The sequence below is a fragment of the Lepisosteus platostomus genome, chromosome 5 (genome assembly GCF_059453375.1).
Source record: "Lepisosteus platostomus isolate fLepPlt1 chromosome 5, fLepPlt1.hap1, whole genome shotgun sequence".
Lineage (NCBI taxonomy): Eukaryota > Metazoa > Chordata > Actinopteri > Semionotiformes > Lepisosteidae > Lepisosteus > Lepisosteus platostomus.
The window spans coordinates 63,216,861-63,239,643 of NC_142615.1; the positions used below are offsets into that span (position 1 = coordinate 63,216,861).

The 22,783-nt window shown below is 47.2% G+C and overlaps 1 pseudogene; it reads right to left on the minus strand.

The window, feature by feature from the left end:
- Window positions 1-1,946: 1,946 nt before the first annotated feature.
- LOC148670967 (globoside alpha-1,3-N-acetylgalactosaminyltransferase 1-like) lies at window positions 1,947-22,288 on the minus strand (annotated as a pseudogene).
- Between the last annotated feature and the right edge of the window lie 495 nt (window positions 22,289-22,783).

The window sequence follows — 22,783 nt, forward strand, 5'->3', positions numbered from 1 at the left end:
AAGGGTAGTGTTCTACACTGACAGAATCTCTTGAGTCTTGAACATAGATCAAAGTGTCAGTGGATCCAAAATCCACTGACAAAGTCAACCCATCTGATTTCTTCGGAATGAACCGTGAAACTCCAACCACAAGTGGAAACTACCTGAAATTGAGAAGAGGCACCAACATTGTATGCACTATTCTAAATGAGATCCTCCTACTGTGCAATACAATCTTAACACAACATAGTTTCATCTCTGCTGGCAGCTTTTCCCATATATATTCTAATCTATTTACTTCAGTACCACTTCGCATGTGTCTGCAAATGTCTTGTTTAGCCAGCAAATACTCGTCTTTTTCAAAAACAGCTTCAACCTCAGTGGGTCCCCTTTTGTAATGGCATTTAGTACCAGCATGCAAAACAAACCTAGGTTGAAGGTGCAGGATCGTGGCCATAAGCCCTGCTATTTACTTTGCAAATTACAGCAGTGAAGTGGCGTTTCATTTCCTCTCGACCCGTGTGCCACAGGGTTAGATCAGCTTGTCCTGAGTGTAAAAGACTAAGCCCACTGGCAAAGAGGTGCTTAACCCACCCAAGAAAAGTTCAATTTCTTAAAAATAAGGGATTGGCGATAAAAAAGGCTGGATCTTGGGTTCCCCTGAAATTGTGCCTTTCTCGATCACATACATTACGTTGACATTATGCGACGCGTTCCTTCTGGTGCGATAGCACAATTCCCGGTTGCCATCTTATAGCACAGGAACTAGCCTTCAAGAGAGCAGCAAACACTGTACTGTACACTCACAGGCTGTGGGCCTGAACCTTTTTTTGAGCGCTGAAAACTCTGAAAACTACGAGGGAAGATTCTCCAAAGCACGGACAAAGTTAACCCAGTCGGGGGATGTAGCCAGATTTGGGGGGGCCTGGGGTGCCACATCAGCCGCCCGGCCACCATTTTAGGTGTTACCCCCAAACCCCCTACTGTCTTAAATGTACCAACACAAGCACAAGAAAATGTAGAAATGTTTCAACAATTGTGACGCGTCTTCATGGGGGAACTGCAGTCCCAATTTCTCATACCGGTGATTAAGCCCTAGTAACAAAATAAATCCATGGATGGTTTAGAAAAATTGGATAAATTCTGAATTAAGCACAAAATCATAAGCTTTGTGCAAGTGCCGTGACACACCGTGTTGTTGCAAATCCCTAGTCTCCCCACAGGCGAGGGCGAGAGTTCCCACAAAAAGAGCGTCATGATGTAGCCCTTCCTGCTCACTAGTTCACTGTGATGACTGATGTAATGCGATGGACGAGTGAACAAGTGCAGGTGGTGCAGCAGACATTTCACTCCAGAAATGTTCCAACACAGCCTGCAGGCAGAGTTAACAAGTCAGCTCCACGTATTGGCACAACAGCCTGGAGGTTGACAGCAATATTTCTGTTAGATCAAAAGACACGTATCCGCAAGCCTGCTTGTTTACAGTGTAATAAAGGCCGCTTCACCTCAGCCGAAGTCTTGTTTCCTCACTGAATCTATTTTGTGATGCAGATTGGAGCTTTTACAAGTTACTGTGTAAGTTTTACTTTTATTGTGGTTTGAAATGCGCTCATCAATGGCGATTCTCTCTAACCTATAAAAATAGCCGTGCAGCTCCCCTTTGTTTTAAGAGTGCACGTGCAGCCTATATCAGCATCTTGCAAATATGCAGCAGATCACTGCAGATCACATGAACAGAAACTGTCACCAGGACCTTGTGTTATATTGCAAATAGGGAGTTTTTATTTCGAAAGCTCTTGAACTGTATGACAAAATACAGTGACAAATTACGTGGCCCACACGTCTCTCCTCACACAGAACGCGGGTCCATTCCAGGAGGCATCCCTGGTTTTGCAACCCTGAATCGGATAAAGGGGTCGGAAAACGAAGGGATGGAATGAGATTAAAATGTGTGTGTGTTCCTGTAAGGTTGAACTGGCCTCACTTTCGGTCAGTACTGCTGGCTCAAATGCACATCCGGGAGGATCCACCGCAGCTGTCTAGTTATCCTGGACTTCGGCAAGGTTCTTCCGGACAGTGGAGAAGCGGATGACCCTGACCTCGTTCACACGCTGCTTCTGGTCGTCCCAGATGTACTCGGAAGAAAGCAGCTTGGTGGGCTTGTTGCATATCAGGTACTTGTTCAGGTGGCTCTCCTCCTGCCAGGCCGCCTCGATGTTGTTCCTCTTGTCCACCAGCAGGTTCTCCTGGCAGGTCTTGACCAGCCAGTACACGTCGTCGATGAGCCCCCCGAACACGGCCACCTGGAAGTAGAAGTCGCCTCGGTTGAAGGGGACGTAGGCGGTGGGGGCCGGCCGGCGCTCATAGGGGAACTGGTCCCGGTGACTGTAATAGAACCAGGCGCCCCCACGTGGTTCTGGAAGTGCATGTCCATGTAAATATAATGGGCTCCCCCCGGATCTGCTCCTTGTTGGTCTTCCGGATGATCTCCATCCTTCTCAGGGAGATCTCCTGCCAGCGGTCGAACTTGGGCACCCGGATGGCGGTGAGGTTTCTCCCGGGGGCCAGGGACACCTTCGGCACCTCCCCCGGCTGGTCAGTGAAGACGTAGTAGTGCACCCGGAACCCCACCAGGTAGTGCTTCTCCGCCGACTTGAGGAACCCCTTCAGGAAGCGCATGTACCTGGGAAAAGAGGGAGGATGGTTCGGGAACAGAGGGGACGTGGTGGTTAGTCTTTGCTTCCTCGCGGTGATGGGGCCCTGGGGTGCTATTTCGCATGATCTCACCCTGGGTTAGAGTGGGTTTCCTCTGGGTGCTCCGGCTTCCTCCAACAGTCCAAAGACGTGGTGGTGGGTAAATTGGTGTCTGGGGAAAATTGGCCCTGCTATGAGTGTGTGTGTGAGCGTCTGTCTATGCGTTTGCCATGAGATGGACTGGCGTCCCATCCAGGTTGTAACCTGCCATATTCCCACTGCTTGCCTGGAAACCCCACTCTTTTTTCTCTACCCCTCGGAAGAGATATTTTCCCTTTCCAGGGCCTTTTCAATAGCGGATCCTAACTTTCAGCCCTGCTAGAGATTTTTCCTGCCGACTCCTTTTTCCAGGCATTTTTGAGAGCTTGCCTATACGAAGTGAAATATATTCAAAAATCAACATCAAGAGTTTAGCCCCCCCCCCCCCCCCAGAGCCAGTTAAATGTGCCAGCCTGAATTTGTGTTTTACTGAAATGGTTTACCCCTCAGCCAGTGGTTAAGGAATCCAGAAGTGAATTGCATCGACCTCTCTTGCCCTTGAGTGAACTTGTCTTGCACATAAAAAGCTCATGAACACGTAACATTTTCGACAATAATAATGCGGTACAACAACAATGCAATACCATAATACAAAACATTCAATGGCACCGCTCAATCAGAACTTCAGTACCATTAATAATAATAATAATAATAATAATAATTGCTTACACTTAAATAGCACTTTTCTGGACACTCCCTAACTCTTCACAGGTAATGGGGAATCCCAGTACCACCACCAATGTGCAGCCCCCACCTGGATGATGCAACGGCAGCCATAGTGCGCCAGAAAGCTCACCACACACCAGCTCTCAGTAGGGAGGAGAGCAGAGTGATGAAGCCAATTCACTGATGTGGATTATTAGGAAGCCATGATTGGTAAAGGCCAATGGGAAATTTGGCCAGGACACTGGGGTTACACTGCTACTCTTTTCGAGAAACGCCCTGGGATTGTTAATGACCACAGAGTCAGGACCTCAATTTTACGTCTCATCAGAAGGACGGTGCCTTTTTACTGTATAGTGTCCCCCGTCACTATACTGGGGCATGAGGACCCACATGGACAGCAGTGTGAGCGCCCCCTGCTGACCCCACTAACACCTCTCCCAGCAGCAACCTCAGCTTTCCCAGGAGTCTCTTCTCCAGGCTCTCACCTGCTGAGCTCCAGTGGGGTTGCCAGTTGTGAGCTGCAGAGCGATATGCCTGCTAGCATTAGATTTGAATCAAACAATTAGCTTGTGAAGAGTCTAAAAATGACAGTAGTAATAAGAGGCCAGCCTCTTTTTGTTTTAGTGTTCAACAATAGAACGCTTTTAGTTAGAAAGAAAGTAAATGTTCTCTTAGTCTTGATACAGGGGATCTGGAACAGTGCCTCCTCCCAGTGTAGGAGAGCACATTCTAAAAGAAGTCACGGATACAGAAGACATATTTCTGTTAAGTACTCTTTGTGATCAACACGTCTTACTTGCCGACCGCGAGGACAGTGGTTGCTATTGTGAGATTGAGGGGCTTGTTAATGCTGTCGATGATCAAGGGGTCAAAGGTCCCATCCCAGACGATAGGAGCCAGCCAGGGGGTGACGGTCAGCATGTCTCTCATCCTGGGACACGAGCGAGAGGCGATCAGAGATCTGGAGACCCCAGTTCCAGCTGGCGCCTCATTTTCACTTATAATCTCAGGGATTGAAAACCCGGAGGTGACGGTGTTATGACACAGATGGGATGGGAGACCTCCTGGGAAAAACTAAGGTTGCTGCTGGAAGAAGTGTTAGTGGGGCCAGCAGGGGGTGCTCACCCTGCAGTCCATGTGGGTCCTAATGCCCCAGTAAAGTGATGGGGACACTATACTGAAAACAGGCGCCGTCCTTCGGATGAGACGTAAAACCGAGGTCCTGACTCTGTGGTCATTAACAATCCCAGGGCGTTTCTCGAGAAGAGTAGCGGTGTAACCCCGGTGTCCTGGCCAAATATTCCATTGGCCCTTACCAATCATTGCCTCCTAATAATCCCTCTCTATGAATTGGCTACATTACTCTGCTCTCCTCCCCACTGAGAGCTGCTGTGTGCTGAGCAGACTGGAGAATCATCCAGGTGGATGTTGCACATTGGTGGTGGTTGTGGGATTCCCCATTACCTGTAAAGCGCTTTGAGTGGAGTGTCCAGAAAAGCGCTATATAAGTGTGAGCAATTATTATTATTATTACTGACCAACAGATGGAGCTGGGCATCGTTAAATCTGTGTGAGCTGGGATTGCATTCATCACACATTTAAGTCGTGCTGTTGTAGTGACAGGCAGGGCATGTTACTTCTCCTTGATCCAGCACAAAACGCTTGTCCAGTCTTGCTCCGTGACACTGTTAGGACATCAGGGAGGTAAATCTGTCTCGCTAACAACACCTCTCATCCGCTTCATGGGACTGTTATTAGGGAGCGGAGCACTGCTCCAGCTACAGCGTTCAGGGGAACGTTTCTGCAGGTCTTTCCTCCCGGCGGCTGTCAGGGTGTATAACGCTGCCCTAGGCTAGGACTGTTAGCCCTTCATCTGCTCATCTATGGACAGCATGTTACACTCATGCACTTTGTGACACTGCATCAATATACATAATTTATACATTTTATACATAATGTTTTCTGGACATTTTGCACATCTTTTATTGCTTTACAGTGTCTATAAACATATTTTGCACACACCAATTTTGTCAACTTTATTTATTTTATTTTGAATTCTACGTACTTATTTAATTATTCTAATGCTGTGGTTATTCTGATTTTAGCTTAGTCTGATCCTTGCTTTTCTTGGGCTGGGCTGCTGTAACGCCTCAATTTTCTCTTTGGGGGTCAATAATGTCGTGTCTTACTTTGAAAGATCTCCAGCAACAGCAATCGACAGTCATACGGTTGTCAGATATACAGTCCACACAATTATTGGGACATCGATGTCCAAAACATTTCCTCTTTACAAACAGGAAATGTGTATTTGTCATCTTTAGTGTGAGTGATATAGTAAGTAAACTGCTATATGTATTTTATTTTGGGGATAATTCCATTCGTGCAATAAGATGTCTGGACTACATTCCCCAGAATCCTCCGGGGGATGAAGGAGCTGCTGCTTTTTTTTTAACCTGGTTTTAGTCCCCTTGCCAATTGTCTTCCCAAAACTGGTCAGATGACTAAGGGCAGCACTTCCTTAACCTACAGATTAAGGAAGTGGGAAATGTGGTCCAAACTGGGCTGTGCTCTTACAGTACATCTAGTAGACATTTGGGTCCAGGCCAGTGATTATAAGTACTGGAGCTCTGGCATATCCCCCTTAACTGGTAGCATGGAGAGCCCACACAGACTACATTCCACCCTGGTGCTTAAAGATCGGCAAGCTACACAGTAACTAAGGCCCATGATATCAATAACTGATTCACTTAAGACATTACGTGCCCATTACCCAAAGACCACTATGGAACGCTATTCAAATCAGGGGATGGAATGCAACTGATGGAAAGAATACAATACAAAACTTTATAGCAGACATCACTTGAAATTCATTATTGACTGGAAGCCAGTGCGGGGATGCGAGGACTTGGGTTATTCTGAAGTAAGGTATAAGACAGCTCCAGAGATAACAAACAGAATCATTGTCGTAGAGAGGTACTTCAAGATATGTTTACCTACTTCCCAACTGGATTAAAAAGGGATAAATCTTAAGACAAGCGTTTTACGTAAGACATTGTCAAAATCTGTACTCTTATAGCATTAAGGGAGAGACTATACAACCATTTTGTCCCCATCTGGAACAACGCATAAACTACAGTTAACAGTTCACTTTTCATTTCCATAAGCAAACTATTTTTAAATGTTTCTCCAAGTACTGAAAATGCAAATGTTCTCCAATATCTTCGAAATACAACCATAAAGTTTGTTTTCACAACAGCACAACTTGTTTGCAAGAAACAAATCAATTGCATAATATTGACAACAGCACTTCAGACAGAAACTGCACCATGGGCGTATTATAAATCAAAATCAAAACATAACACCAATGTTATTTTCAACATCCCTTGGAAAAAAAGCACATTTCCAGAGTAAAAACTAACTTTACATGCTAAAGAAGCACACAATAAAAGTTTTTTTCAACTGGCCAAGGAGAAGGCTGATATAACAAGTAGAAATATTTATTTCACATATTTGGAAGGCAGAGAAAATCCTTCCAAGACCAGTCTTCATTAAAAAAAAATCACACACAGAATTCTTTAGATTTGTTCAATAATCTTGGTTATTTTTTCATCTAAGGCAGCAAACACACAAGAGAAGACCTGGAAAGATAAAATTATATCCTAGGTGTGCCACAACTTGCAAAACTGACTTTTGAAAAATGTTTTTCCCCCCGTTTTTGTTCTGGATATTTTTATCCGGTGTTTCTGGCTAGATGTCCAAGGGGGTCCCTTCAATTCAAGACCCTTGCCAGGCCTGTTCTGTGTATCCTTTCCAAGTCAAAGTTTGCTGGGCCTGAAATCCCATTTCTGAGGTTTTAAACAGTTCAAACTGAACTTGCTGATGCATTTTCATGTGTGTGTTTTCATTTGGTGCTTCCAAGTCAAATCATTCTAACAAGCTAGTTCACAAGATAACGTGGAGTTGAACTGATTTATTAAGGATTCTTTTATGATTTAAAGATGACTTGACTTTTACCACAAACTCACTGGAAATGTTTCTCAAATGGATGAAAGACAATACCTACCCCTCTGGACTGACATTAATCCCTGGAATGTTGTTCCAGTATTTCCTACTGTATTTGGGAGGGGCACTAAGAAAAATAGAACGGAGAAGAGCTGTTATTATCGAGAAGCCCTTAATAAAATGAGTTTAAAAGGCTTTCTTTTTAAATTCTCCCAGGCTTTGAAGTACAACCATGTGTGGAGCAGATCAGGTGCTGGGAAGTAAGTTTTTTTATGCAAAAGTATTCAACATAATTCCAAAGATTTGTATCTAAACCTGGGCAGCATGCTGGCACTGCTTCGGAGGGCTGAGGCTTTGAGTTCAGTTCCTGAAGCACTGTTTGCGTGGAGTTTGCATGTTCTCCCTACATTTCGAAGGCTTTCCTCCCACTGCCCAAAGACATAGCAGTAGGCCAACTGGCTTCTGGGAGAAGAGGTCCTGGTGCGAGTGTGTGTGCGCATGTTTGCGTGTGTGTGTGTTAATGTGTGCTCTGCAATAGACTGGCGGCCTTCTAGGGTGGATCCTACCTTGTGCCTGTTGCTTGCTGGGATAGGCTCTGGCTCTTCCATGACTCTCGAATGACCTAGACATATATGTCATGAATCTTAAAAGGTCTTGATAGGAGCATCGCTGAAGTATACTTACCACGCAATACAACTCAGAATCGCTGGAGGTTTAGTGCCTAAATATCTGTGGATGAAACAATATCAGATATTCATTACAAATGTGGGGATGAACCCTTTAACATCATGTTTTCTAAACCTTATAACTCCTGTTCCTGTATCTCCTGCTATATCACGTGGAGGAAGACCTCATACTGTACGCAGCAGCACGTGGTCACACTCATGAATAATAATCCAAATCATGCAAAGTGCCTTTCTGTTCAAGTTCCCATTCAACGCTCTGAGGATTTGCCTGTACAAACAGGCTCTTAACTGAACGTGGCAATGTCAGTGCACATCCTTGGATCATGAAGTCATACTGTACTGTACACAGCAGTGTGTTCGGGAAAGATGGGGGTGTCGCAAACTCGCCTTCGAGTTCCCCGAAGAGTGATGTGATGCAGCCCTTCCTGCTCACTAGTCCCTGTGATGATTAAGGCAATGTGAGGTACGGAGGAATAAGTCCAGGTTGTGCAGCAGACATTACACCACAGAAATGTTCCAATGTGATCTGCATGCAAAAAGTTAACAAATACGCAGTATTTGTGGGCAAAACCGACTGCAAGTCGAAAGGAGTATTTCTACTGGATCAAAAAGAGACAGATCCACAAGCCTGCTTGTTTACAGTGTCACAGGGCCGCTCCTCCTCAACGGACATTTTGTTGCCTCGTTTTGAATCACAGAACATGGTGCTGGGCAGACCTGGAAATGTGATCTATTACTGTTACTGTGTTACTGTGCACATGTTTTTTTTTTCAATTTGAAATGCACTCATCCCTCATCCACGCTGAATATTTCTAACCCCAAACTATAAAAACAGCGTTGCCCGCTCCTCTTCAAAGGGATAACTGGGGCCAGGTGGGTCAATAAAACAACCTTTATAAAGCCATCGGGGCTGACTTAGCTCAGCCCTGCTGGATATAAAACTCACTTCAGCTCTCATCATCACCATGACCTTCCCAGCTCTATTGACTCTACCCTACAAACACAGACGCACTCAGAGGATAACACACATATCTTCACAACGAGCAGCTAACTTCTTCCCAGAACTACATAACACAGGGAAAATAAGCCAACGTCCCCCGAGAAGGAGCTGAACAACCATTGCCAATTTCCATTCTATGTCACGCCACACAGAATCCCATCATGCTTCACCCTTGTTCAGGCTATTCTGATCATTTGAATTTCTTTATGTACCCAATCACTAGGACTTTGACTCATGAGGTCTAGAGGTCTTTCCTTCCCTATTCTTCAGTCTGTTGCTTGAGTGTGATGCATTTTGGCTTAATCCCATCTCACGTGACCACGTGCAAGAATCTGAATAATTCAGTATATGCAAAACAAAACGTTTGAACGCTTTCAGTCTTGATTTTGATTCATCACCCATTTGTTTAGTGAGGCAGCTCATGCAGAATGGATTACTAAAGAATGCCTTTAGGGATTTTTATGCTTACTGTGGCACTACATAATCATTATTAATTGTTCTATTATCCTTATCTTATCACTTTCAGACACATTTTGTGTTAATGTGTCTGAAAGAATGAGGATTGGAAGGCAAAGCACTTCAAGCAACATTCCAGGGAAGCACTTCAGTCAGCCAACTCATAAGAGGCAACTCTAATCTCATTTTTCAAAATTCATTGAGAGAGAAAACACAGACAACTTCTTTAAAATGAAAAGTGAAACACTGAGCAGGGGACAAAAGTGCAAATTGCAAGGAAGAGCACTTGGGGACCGAGAACACGAGGCACTTCTTTACACAAAGGGTGGTGGAGGTGTGGAACAAGCTGCCCAGCCGCGTGGTTGAAGCCGATACCCTGGCTTCTCTCCAGACACAGCTGGGTGAGCTCCCTCCAGTCAGGACAGGAGGAATATTTTGCTCAAAGAAACGCCACTCAGGATGACCAAGAGGTGGATAGATTGTCTATGCCTTAGGTAAGAAAGAACAACCAGCACACCAATAGTCCCACCCACGGCACTCTCACTGACACTGCAACACACCATCCACATACCATAAACCACCGGGCGTTATCATTTGAGTAACTCAAGGTTACAAACACCCCCTCAGGGGGGTGGGGATCTGAGCACAAATGGAGAGCTGAAATACAGGAGAAAAACAGCCACGCAAAGGCAACATTCTGGCAACACTGTAAATAACTAAGTTATTTGTCTTAGCCTATTATTTGTTATTTGTCAACGCATTGCAAAACTGTAACTTTTGGGTTGCGCAAGCAGGTAAAAAAATATATGATTCAGTGGTGCAGTTGCTAGCATTGCAACCTTAAATCACTGGGCGCTCTGGGTTCACTTTGGGACCTGGGGTGCTGTCTGTGTGGCGTTTGCATGTTCTACCCGTGTCTGCATGGATTACCATGGGCAGCTACAGCTTCCTCCCCGAGTTCCTGGACTTGCTGGTAGGTCAATTGGAGTAATGTGTGAGTCAATATCGGTGTGTGTGTGTGTTGTAATAGACTGGTGTCCTGTCCAGGGTGAACCCTGCTGGTACAGACTGTAGCTCCCCAACGACCGAGAATTGAAAGAAGCAGCTAGAAAAATGCATGGATGTACTGTCTGTAAGCCCATAAAGACGAAGTGAAAGGTAAAGTGGTTATCTGTTAATGCCGCCAAAGCATGAGTATTCTTTGAAATTCTTTTGATAAAATAGACAGTTTTCTCAATCTGGCTGCATCAACCGCAGCCAAGCTGTAAAGCAAACTCTGAGCTGTACGTACCCGAATGTCACTATAACCCCCAGGACAAATCCTGCCAGGGCACACTGCAAATACTTGGAGGTGGTGGTGGCCATGTCTCCTGCACAAAGAAACAGAAAAATGACTAAAGACTATGACTAAAGGAGGGCTGAGACATCGGGTGTGATGTCACTGTGGCTCGGGTGTGATGTCAAGCCAGTGATGGACTGGCGTCACAGCAACCGGGTCTTTACCTGGCACGGCGCTTTACCTGCGGCCAACGGTGGGGGAAAAAAAAGGGGGAGACACACATCCATGGTCCAGGAGCTTTTTGAAGCCACTCCTTTCCGATCATTTGTGACAGAACGAGAAAGGCTCAGGTTTCGACTCAAGGGGTCAACATGGGGCGAGGTCACATCTGGCTCGCACGAAGCAGAATTTCTACCTGAACGCCGATATGCTGCGGCCTTGTACTGCGGGCCTCCAACAGAGTGAGCTGTATCTTCCAAAGGATTCAGGCCCCCCGTACACCGGCAGCACCGTGAAATGTGATGTCAAGCCACTGACCTTGCGGTGGACTGGCGTCACAGCAACTGGGTCACCAATGATGTCATTGGCATGGTGCTTTACCTGCGGCAAATGGTGGGGGAAAAAAAAGGGGGGAGACACACATTCATGGTCCAAGAGCTTTTTGAAGCCACTGCTTTCCGATCATTTGTGACAGAACGAGAAAGGCTCAGGTTTCGACCCAAGGGGTCAATGTGGGGCGAGGTCACATCTGGCGAAGCAGGATTTCTACCTGAACGCAGATTTGCGGTCCCACACATTTTATTGACATTCATTTTGACTGATGATGCCGGTCTTCTTCCTTCATTATCTACTGTTGAATTCCACTGCCCCTCAAGTGTCGGACTGCGCTGTTACCCCCTGTTCTGCTGCCCCTCTTCACCCTACAGTATATAAGGGGGGGCACCCCAAACTTCCTTGCTCTCTTATGCCCTCTGGCCAGCTACAAGAGACTTGATTCAATTCACTAAGCCTTATTGACATGACCAATGAATAAGTCGGTGTTGCCAAAACATATACAATTAACATTAGATCTACAGACAAGAGACTCTCTCTCTGCCTGCAGTCTCTCTCCGTCCTTATGGCCAGCACCCATATCACCCTGCAGCTCCCCCAGCTGGCAGCCCCCCCCAGCCGGCAGCCCCCTCCACTGGAGCTCAGCAGGTGAGAACCTGGCCAGTCCCTGGAGGGGAGAGTCCTGGGAAAACACTGAGGCTGCTGCTGGGAGAGGGGATAGTGGGGACAGCGGGGGGGGCTCAAATCCACAGACTTTCAGGGCGTTGTGTGGCCAGCAGCTACTGGAGCTCAGCGGGTGGGAGCCTGGTCAGCACCTGGAGGGGAGACTCCTGGGAAAACTGAGGCTGCTGCTGGAAGAGCTGTTAGTGGGATGAGACGTAAAACTGAGGTCCTGACTCTCTGTGGTCATTAACAATCCCAGGGTGTTTCTGGAAAATAGTAGGGGTGTAACTCCGATGTCCTGACCAAATTCCCCCCCTGTCCTTTACCCATCATGGCCTCCTAACAACCCCCCTCTCTGAACTGGCTTCATCCCTCTGCTCTCCTCCCCACTGAGAGCTGCTGTGTGCTGAGCGGGCTGGAGCATCATCCAGGTGGGCTGCACACTGGTGGGGCTGGAGGGGATCCCCATGACCTGTGAAGAGCTTTGAGAGGAGCGTCCAGAAAAGCGCTGTAGAAGTGTCAACAATGATTAATTCTCTCTCCCTCTTGAATAGCACACTGTTGTAACTCAAAGGGCAATAAACCTCCAGCCTTCGGAGCCTGTATGACGTATCTGTGACGCCATCCTCCTCATGGCTTTGAGGCCAAATCGCCACAGTGCCCTTGTCTGCATCCTTAAAGAAATCCCAGAAACCCCAGCACTGCTTGGGTGCTTAAATCTCCCTCAAGTCCGTTTAATGGGGGGGGAGGGCTCCGTCTCGTCTGACCTCTGACCCCAGAAAACCAGTGCGTTTGGGTGCTTTGCGTTCGGATTTCGTTATCCCCGCAGGAAGGACGTTCCAAAAGGAGTTCTGGCTTGTGCCATTTGTGGGGAAGACTCAAATGGAACAAGTTACTGTCGAAGTCCAGAGCAGTATTTCTACTGGATTAAAAAAGACGGATCCACAGGCCCTGTATGTTTACAGGGTCACAGGGCCGCTCCGCCTCACCGGGAGTTTTGTGGCCCTCGAATCGCAGAACCTGGTCTTTACCCATCCTGGCCTCCTAATCACCCCCCCTCTCTGAACTGGCTTCATCCCTCTGCTCTCCTCCCCACTGAGAGCTGCTGTGTGCTGAGCGGACTGGAGCATCATCCAGGTAGGGGCTGCACACTGGTGACGGTAGTGGGATCCCCATGACCTGTGAAGAGCTCTGAGTGGAGTGTCCAGAAAAGAGTTTTGTTGCTTTGTTCTGAATCGCAGAACACGCCGCTGCGCAGACCTGGAGATTCAGTCTGCTTTGGGATGTAAATGGGAGGTTTTCCAAGTTACTGTGTACATTTTGCTTTTATTGTGGTTGTCGATGCTGATTCACTCTAAGCCAGAAGCTAGCATTGTAGTCCCCCTTTAAACCAAAGACAGCTTTATCATGTATTAACAAACCTCCTGATAAAGGGGAAATCAACAGATCCCAGCGATAACTCTTACGCTTTTGCTTAGGTAGTAACATGTAGTGCGCGCAATGTGTACAAGATGAAAGGGGCAAAAACTGTGTATGTTGCATCGAAGATGAGACTAGATGGGTCTTGTATCGGCCGAGAGAGAACCCAGAGCCTGCACATCCATCGTGACTTCCACAGGACATCCGACCCAACCCTGAAGTTGAGAAGAGCTGGAGAACGAATGATGAATCTTCAGGACAGCCCCCGGGTCTGGCTTTTGACACCCAAATCTTTCTAATGAACAATCCAGTGGGAGTGCCGGTTGCAGTGTGCATATTGATTTCACTCTGTGTTCAGGACCTTGCTCACAAAGCCGAGAACAATGCTCTTTCTGAGAAACGCCCTGGGATTGTTAATGAGCACAGAGAGTCAGGACCTCGGTTTTACGACTCATTTGAAGGACAGCGCCTGTTTACAGTATAGTGTCCCCCGTCACTATACTGGGGCATCAGGACCCACACAGACCGCAGGGTGAGCGCACCCTGATGGCCCCACTAACACCAGTCTATCACAAACAGACTCACACCAGAGCCCAGTTTTCCCAGAAGTCAATTAACCGCACCAGTCTGGTTCTGGACTGTGGGAGGAAACCGGACCACCTGAAGGAAACTCAGGCCAACAAAGGGAGAACATGCAAACTCCACACAGACAGCCCTCTGAGTCAGGACCTCGGTTTTACATCTCATCTGAAGGACGGCACCTGTTTACGGTATAGTGTCCCCCGTCACTATACTGGGGCATCAGGACCCACACAGACCGCCGGGTGAGTGCCCCCTGCTGGCCCCAATAACAGCTCTTCCAGCAGCAGCCTCAGCTTTCCCAGGAGTCTCCCCTCCAGGTACTGACCAGGCTCCCACCTGCTGAGCTCCAGTGGCTGCTGGCCATACAACGCCCTGAAAGTCTGTGGATTTGAACTCAGGCTCTCATCGAACACAAACCAGCGCACTACACTTCAAGCTACGGTGCCTGGTGGGCTTGAACCACCCATCTTTTAAGTAACAGCCGAAAGCGCTAACCAAGTGCGCCACAGAGGCCCAGACCAATACGCCCCCAACGGGATCAGGAACAGAGGCAGGAAGAGGAAACAAAAGGCTGGAGAGGCGAATCGTTACACCTGAATAAGGCAACGGGCTGAAACCAGAAATGATTGCTTTGGGGAGTGGAGAGGCAGAGTATCTGTGAGGGTTTTGGGGTGGATGTGCTTAATTTTCTGGATTTAGCTGGGATTTTCGTTGGGCAAGATGACAAGCCAAAAGGAATTCAGGGTTACAAGCACAGCGGGTCATCTGTCTGGCTCTTGGTCGGATGAGAGGGATAGCGACAGAAAGCACTCCCGCTTCTGACTGGGGAGAAATATCAAGGTTAGCTGCGAAAAGAGATCTTTGCAGGACACGTATGAAAAATCCACTAACAGCGGATAACAAGCCTTGACGTTCTAAATGCATGAAGCAGGCACTTGATAAAAACTGCCTAATGCGGGCAGTATTTCTAAGGTGGGGGAAAAATGCTGTCTTAATCACATCTTTCACATATCAGGAGACAAGAGAGGATCGAGTGCTAGTCACAGATTTCTGGCTACAGATATTGTCTGGCGGGCCTTTTACTTCTTAACGATCAACTTCGCCGCGCTTCAAGGGATATCAAACATCTTGGAGGTGTTTTAAACCTTGCTCCTGATCTGCTGCTTTATAAAACTAGCTCCTTCATTTTCATTATTGAATCTTTGCTTTGAAATTCACTACTACAATTTATTCTGAAATCATGAGAACCCCTAGTATTGCACACAGACGGGAGGCCACTTTCATGGTGTGGCTTGTGAAGATAATTTTGTGCACATAACTGAGGTATGCCAATACAAAGAGTTAGAATCATGTGCTTCTTTCATATGCTCTATTTATTTTTGGGGTTTTTACTTTGAATGCGTGGAGTGGGTTGTGGACACTACCTAAATATGAATTGCCGGTTCAAAGGCTTGTGGCTACAAGTAATGAAATGTGAAGAGCACTGCACACATCTTGTAAAATCCACTGAGCGTTGAATGTGCTCATGAGGCCCGAAGGAAATAGATTCTAAAAAGCGTCAAATACCTTTGCAGGGCTCTGTATATCAGACTCATCACAAGGAAAAACAGGAAGAATGATGTAGTTAATAATGGCAATAAAGTAACAAAACAGTAAAAACTAGCAACAAAGAAGCAAAAGGAAATTTTGCCCTGAATGTTACTGGTTTCTTTAAACAGAACCACAACACTATCCCATAAGTCCTCTGCCTCCTGCTAGCACTTTTGCTGGGGTTTTTTTTTGCAGTCTTGAGAAAAGCTGAAAAATGCACCCCCTTCTAGACCGAAAGCACTGATCCAACAACGTAAAAATGAATCCTAAACGGCTGTCCAGGAACGACCCACACAAACTGCCAAGAGAGCCACACAACTCACCTGATGATGGGACTGGAGGGGGCAGAATTGTGGAAGAGCGTCTCCGAGCCCCTAAACAAGAGCAGCTTTGGTTCCCTTATGAGCAAACAGACCAGGAACAAGAACAGGAATAGAGACCACAGCCCAGGAGCTGAAAAACGAAATCACAAGGGGGTTAATGGTTAACCCGCTAGGCAGGGGCTACGCCTCGTGTTGTGGCAACAAGTTAGGTTGCTCTGGAGATTCGTCATCTCAAGTGGAAAGCAGGGCAACAGTGGGTAGCGCTGCTGCCTTGAAGCGCCAAGCCCCCCCCCCCCAAGTTCAACCGGTTGTCTGTGTGGAGTTTGTGTATCCTCCCCATGCCCGGATGTCCTACACCGACAGGCTGGAGGAACCGAGTCCCTTTAGTCTGAAGGGAGTGTCCCACACTGACAGGCTGGAGGAACTGAGTCTCTTTAGTCTGAAGAGAGTGTCCCCCACTGACAGGCTGAAGGAACCGAGTCTCTTTAGTCTGATGGAACTGAGTCCCTTTAGTCTGAAGAGAGTGTCCCACACCGACAGGCTGAAGGAACTGAGTCCTTTTAGTCTGAAGGCAGTGTTTCACACTGCCAGGCTGAAGGAACCGAGTCTCTTTAGTCTGAAGAGAGTGTCCCACACTGACAGGCTGGAGGAACTGTGTCTCTTTAGTCTGAAGGGAGTGTCCCATAATGACAGGCTGGAGGAACTGAGTCTCTTTAGCCTGAAGAGAGTGTCCCACACTGCCAGGATGGAGGAACTGAGTCCAGTGATAACAGGTTTCCCTGTCTGTCGGGGCAGTGAACAGTTTCTCAGACAGGTGCTGGTTACAGGATCTCTGAAATCGGCTCCGACCTACCATGTTGCCACGGCGACGGTGCGCCACCCAGTGAAAGTGGCAGCCTGTCCCTGGACTGGGGGTGGAAACTGGAGCGCCTGGAGGAAACCAGGGAGAGAACATGCAAACTCCACACAGACAGCACCCCACACCCCAGGTCCAGCACTGTGAAGCAGCAACGCCCGATGATGCAGAAGGGCTTTTCCAAATGAGTGTGCAACTCACACTGGTGCCCAGGAAGGCCTGCTACCGGAACGCAACCTCATTTTCTTAATGTAGTTTATTCGAAGCAGTTCGCAGGAGCTGGAGGTGAGGACTGAGTGGGGGTCCAGCATGCGAGAGTGACTGCTGATGTTGTGTGTGTGTGTGTGTGTGTGTGTGTGTGTGTGTGTGTGTGTCTGGATCGTTGGGAGGGCCGTCGGGTTTGTGTATTTGCTAAAACAAGAGGACGTGTCTGTGTGTGTGTTCGACTCTGTGAGGATGCAGTTCTAACTGTCTCTCTACAACGCATGAGTGGCTTAATCTGCCTCTGAGAAGCTGGCTTTTCAGAAGAAAATTCAATGAATTTTCTCTCTCTCCCGACGTATAATGCGTGTTACACACTGAGGGGAGAAGCTGGTGTCTTCAGCTGGAACCCAAATGCATCTTTGATTTATGATGTATTCAACGCAGACGGAGCCCTGTGATACTGTATCGTAGGAATCAGAGATGAAGGATAAGCCGTTTAAAGAAATCAGCTCAGGAGTTGCCGAGTGTGAGAGAGGTGGGGGTGCACATCACATTTGTGAACGGGTAAGGCTTGTGTGTTTTTATCCTGACTTATCTTTATCAAGCTCATTTGCGTGCGAGCGTGTGTGTGTGTTTGTGTGTGTGGAACTCTGTTCAGGCCTATGTTTGTAACCGTGTGGGTCTTCTGTGTAGGTGGGGGGGCTGAGCCTGTCTCTGAGAAGCTGGGTCTTCAGAAGAAAAATGAATTAAAATGCAAGGCCTCGCCCTCTTCTCTCACTCTTGATGTAGAACGCTTGTTTCACACTGAGGGATGAAGCTGGTGTCTTCAGCTGTAACCCTAGCTATTTATACAAACGGCTCTTTTATGAAAAGCAGCTCTAGGCCTAGACAAGAGGAACAGATAAAACAAATCTTGGATTTATGGCTTATTCAAAGCAGACTGAGTGCTGCTATACTGTATGTAGGAACCAGAGATGAAGAATGAGCTATTTAAGGAAAGCAGGAGTGTGAGAGAGGGAGTGTGTGTCCCCCCTCCCAACAGAGAAGGCTTGTGGTTCTTTCTGCTTTTCTGCGCAGGCTGCCAGCATGAGTGCGTGTTGGGTTCTTGGTTTGAACACTCAAATTGTCCGGCTGGAGTTTTTTGTTCCTATTGGAGGCCATATTTCTGCACAGGGTGCTTGCGGCTGTCTCTGTGTGGGTGTGCATTTGTAATGACGTGTGCGCGCCTCTGTTTCAGTATAAAAAAACGCATTTAAGACATTCAGCCTTTTCATGTTCCTAATATTCTTTCCTTGTTGACAGTAATAACTAAGGTGGCTGCTGGAAGAGGTGTTAGTGGGGCCAGCAGGGGGAGCTCACCCTGCGGTCTGTGTGGGTCCTGATGCCCCAGTATAGTGATGGGGACTACACTGTAAACAGGTTCCGTCCTTCAGATGAGACGTAAAACCGAGGTCCTGACTCTCTGTGATCATTAACAATCCCAGGGCGTTTCTCGAAAAGAGTAGGGGTGTGACCTCAGTGTCCTGGCCAAATTTCCCATTGGCCCTTATCAATCATGGCCTCCTAATAATCCCCATCTCTGAACTGGCTTCATCACTCTGCTCTCCTCCCCACTGAAAGCTGGTGTGTGGTGAGTGTTCTGGCGTACTATGGCTGCCGTCGCATCATCCAGGTGGGGGCTGCACATTGGTAGTGGGATTCCCCATTACCTGTAAAGCACTTTGAGTGGAGTGTCCAGAAAAGCTCTATATAAGTGTAAGCAATTATTATTATTATTATAAACAGCCGACCTGCGGCTCCTTTAGCTAATCGCCCGTAATGACTACATGGACATACAGTTTTCATTGTATTCAACATACTGCTCTACTTGGACATAATATATTGCATACACCATGGACTCATAGCAGCTCTATTCATATTGGGTTTTATTCAGTTTCTATTACATTATTATCTATTATCATGTAACCTTATTTTCATAACCTTAATTTTGTGTTTTGTAAAGACTCAGATCAGTGGATTAAAGATTACAAAACGACAAGCTCGGCTTGGACGGGACACCAGTCCATCACAGGACACACACACACAGCCCCTGGACAGGACACCAGCCAATCACGGTCAGATATCAGAGAGTCACCTTCTCTAAACTGCTTCAAATCCAGACTCAAAATCCTCTTCTTCAGAAAAGCCTTACTGAACTGGTTCCATTCTTCACCCCTCTGCTTCTCTTAGTACCACCATCCACGTCTCCTCTGTATATTGTAATTGTGTTTTATCTTGTGTATTCCTCTTATTTATTGTTGTCATCCTGTAAAGCGCTTTGAGAAGCCACCTTTAAAGGCGCTATATAAAATAAAGCTTATTATTATTATTACTGTATATCAGGACACACACACATGCACACCCCCTGGACAGGACACCAGTCCATCACAGGACATACACACACGCACAGACGCCAATAAACTTACCAATTTAACAGACTGTGCACCAGCCTATTGTTGGACTGCTGGGAGGAAACCAGAGCAGCTGAAGAGTAAGAACACGGAGAGAACATGCAAACTCCACCCAGACAGCTCCAAGGTCAGGAATTGAACCCAGAGCTGTGAGGCAGCTATGCTAACCACTCCACCAGTGTGCTGTCCACCACGTGTACCAAGTTTTGCCTTTTGCATTCGGTTAACCTGTTAGCCACGTGATCTAATTTACCAGTTCAAAAAAGGCACGGCAGCACAGAGACGGAACACACCGGCAACGATTTTGTGCTCACAGATCGGAGCTTCTGCCGTGATGAAGAGGACCGTACTCCACCACCTGCTTTTAACAGGTCAGTGTCTTATCACATCGATCACCGGTAACCTGAACTCGTGCCTCCTTTATTCTGATCATTGTTTTGGGATCATTTGGATTATTTCACTGCACGATTGTTTGCCAAGTTCCTTCTCATCATACTTAACCGGACCTCGAATAGGTTGCACCACAGGCACAGAGCCGAGTAGCTGACGTGTTGCAGTAATTGTTCCATACACTCACATCCTTACACTTATATATAGCGCTGTTCTGGACACTCCACTCAGAGCTCTTTCGAGGTAAGGTGGAATCCCACTACTACCACTTGAATGATGTTCCAGTCCGTTTGTGGAGTGGAGAGGAGAGCAGAGGGATGAGGCCAGTTATTAGGAGGCCATGATGGGTAAAGGACATGGGGAAATTTGGCCACAACACTGGGGTAACCTGGGATTTTTACTAAGCACAGAGAGTCAGGACCTCGGTTTCATGCCTTAGCCAAAGAATGTCAACTTTTTACAGTATTCGGGCATTTGGACCCACACAGACCGCATGGTGAGATCACCCCCTGCTGCCCCCACTAACACCTCTCCCAGCAGCAACCTTAGTTTTTCCCCAGAGGTCTCCCCTCCAGGTACTGACCAGACTCACACCTGCTGAGCTTCAGTGGGGCTGCCAGCAGGGGGAGCTGCAGGGTGGGATGGCTGCTGGTGTAAAGGACCGTCTCTCGTCCAGGGCTGTGAGTGCTGACACCCCCCAGCCCCGGCCGCACCTTCCTCTTTGAACAGCCCCAAGACCTGGCCCGAAGCCCGGCGGTACTGCTGGGATGGGCGCGGCGACCTGGCCTCCGTCCTGGCCCGGCCGACACCCGGCGGCTCCTGGAGCTGGTCCGGGGTCCCACCTCGAGCTGGGCCTGGCTGGGACTGTATCGCGACGGCGGCAGCTGGCGGTGGTCGTAGGGCGAGGGGGAGGGGAACAGAAAAACTTTGTCTGCTACCAGCGTGAATATTCCCGCTCCGGAATGGGAGTGTTAATGCATAGCTTGGGAAAGGGCTCTGTAGCTTAACCAGTAGTTAACAATAATTGCTTACGCTTATATAGCGCTTTTCTGGACACTCCACTCAAAGCGCTTTACAGGTAATGGGGACTCCCCTCCACCACCACCAGTGTGCAGCATCCACCTGGATGATGCGACGGCAACCATAGTGTGCCAGAACGCTCACCACACAGCAGCTCTCAGTGGGGAGGAGATCAGAGTAATGATGCCATTTCATAGATGGGGATTATTAGGAGGCCAATGGAAAGTTACACCCCTACTCTTTTTGAGTATCATCCGATGGGCAGTGCCTTTTTACAGTCCAGTGTCCCCGTCACCTTACGGGGGCATTTGGACCCACACAGACCGCAGGGTGAGCCCCCCCCTGCTGGCCCCACTAACACCTCTCCCAGCAGGCCGGACGTGTTCTGTGATGGCGGTGTAGTGTGCCATGACATCATACCCCACAATCCTTTGCGTCGCCCCTCCTCACTGTCTGTAGGTCTTAAGGTGAACGCAATGCACATGCTTCATCTTAATGTATCTATGCACACCTGTAACCCTGAGTGGGAACCAAGGTGCTGGTGCAACGTTTAGAGTTAAGAGGCCAAATTTAGTGGGAGAGTAGCTGTGAAAACAGACTTCCACCATCAAGCTTAAAATCCATTTCCAAGAGGAATAAGGTACTTGTCTATTACTATTTACTGTTTTTAAGGGTTATGAGTACATTATACAGTGGCTGGTGCGTACTCCCGCGCAATGTTTGAGTAATTTGCCAAAACCAGAGATCACAATAGTGTCGTGAATACTCACGACAAACACAACTACAAACTTGATCTGGACATTTGACTGAGACTCTTGAAATTTGCCATTTTAGTTTCATACTTGCACATGAGTCCTAACGATTTCAGCTGTTCATCTCATTTTAGCGCTAGGAAATAAAATATTTATTTTACGTACAGGTTTTATTTTCTAAAATAAATGTCATTATTTATATATTTATTATTTCATTATAAATCGTAAGTATTTTCATCATCTTTAACATGTCCATAAGGACTAGCATTCTGCCTTGTCACTGTGCACTGTCGCGATGAGCAGCATCTGACTCAGCTGGGATAATAAGGAGTGATAAACTGAGCTGTCAGACCCTTGCTAACAACTACAAGTGAAAGTAAATGGGAGGTCCTAAGTTCGTCTGATAACTTGTGTCTAAAAGTGTAAATAAGATGTTGACACAAAAGGCGTGATGCTAAGATGACAATCTAAATAGATACTTTATTGATCCCGTGAGGGAAATTGCAGTAGGGGTTGTGTGACTGTCTTAATGCTTAACAGTGTTTAACATAATAGCTCCCTGGCTGAAAACCTAGCACCTCTTCCTCCACCTCAACTTCACCCTTGTAGCTGTCTCCCTGGTTCATTCCTCATGAAGGAGGTGGGTTATGACAGTGCTGATCTTCGGCCAGTGCTCTCGGTTCCTCAGCCAGGCAAGCTAATGTCAAACACTGAAATATTAAGGAAGTATGCAAACCCCCAAACCCCCTATTGTCTTAAATGTACCAACACAAGCACAAAAAAATGTAGAAACGTATCAACAATTGTGACGCGTCTTCATGGGGGAACTGCAGTCCCAATTTCTCATACCGGTGATTAAGCCCCAGTAACAAAATAAATCCATGGACGGTTTAGAAAAATTGGATAAATTCTGAAATAAGCACAAAATCATAAGCTTTGTGCAAGTGCCGTGACGCACCGTGTTGTTGCAAATCCCTAGTCTCCCCACAGGCAAGGGCGAGAGTTCCCACAAAAAGAGCGTCATGATGTAGCCCTTCCTGCTCACTAGTTCACTGTGATGACTGATGTAATGCGATGGATGAGTGAACAAGTGCAGGTGGTGCAGAAGACATTTCACTCCA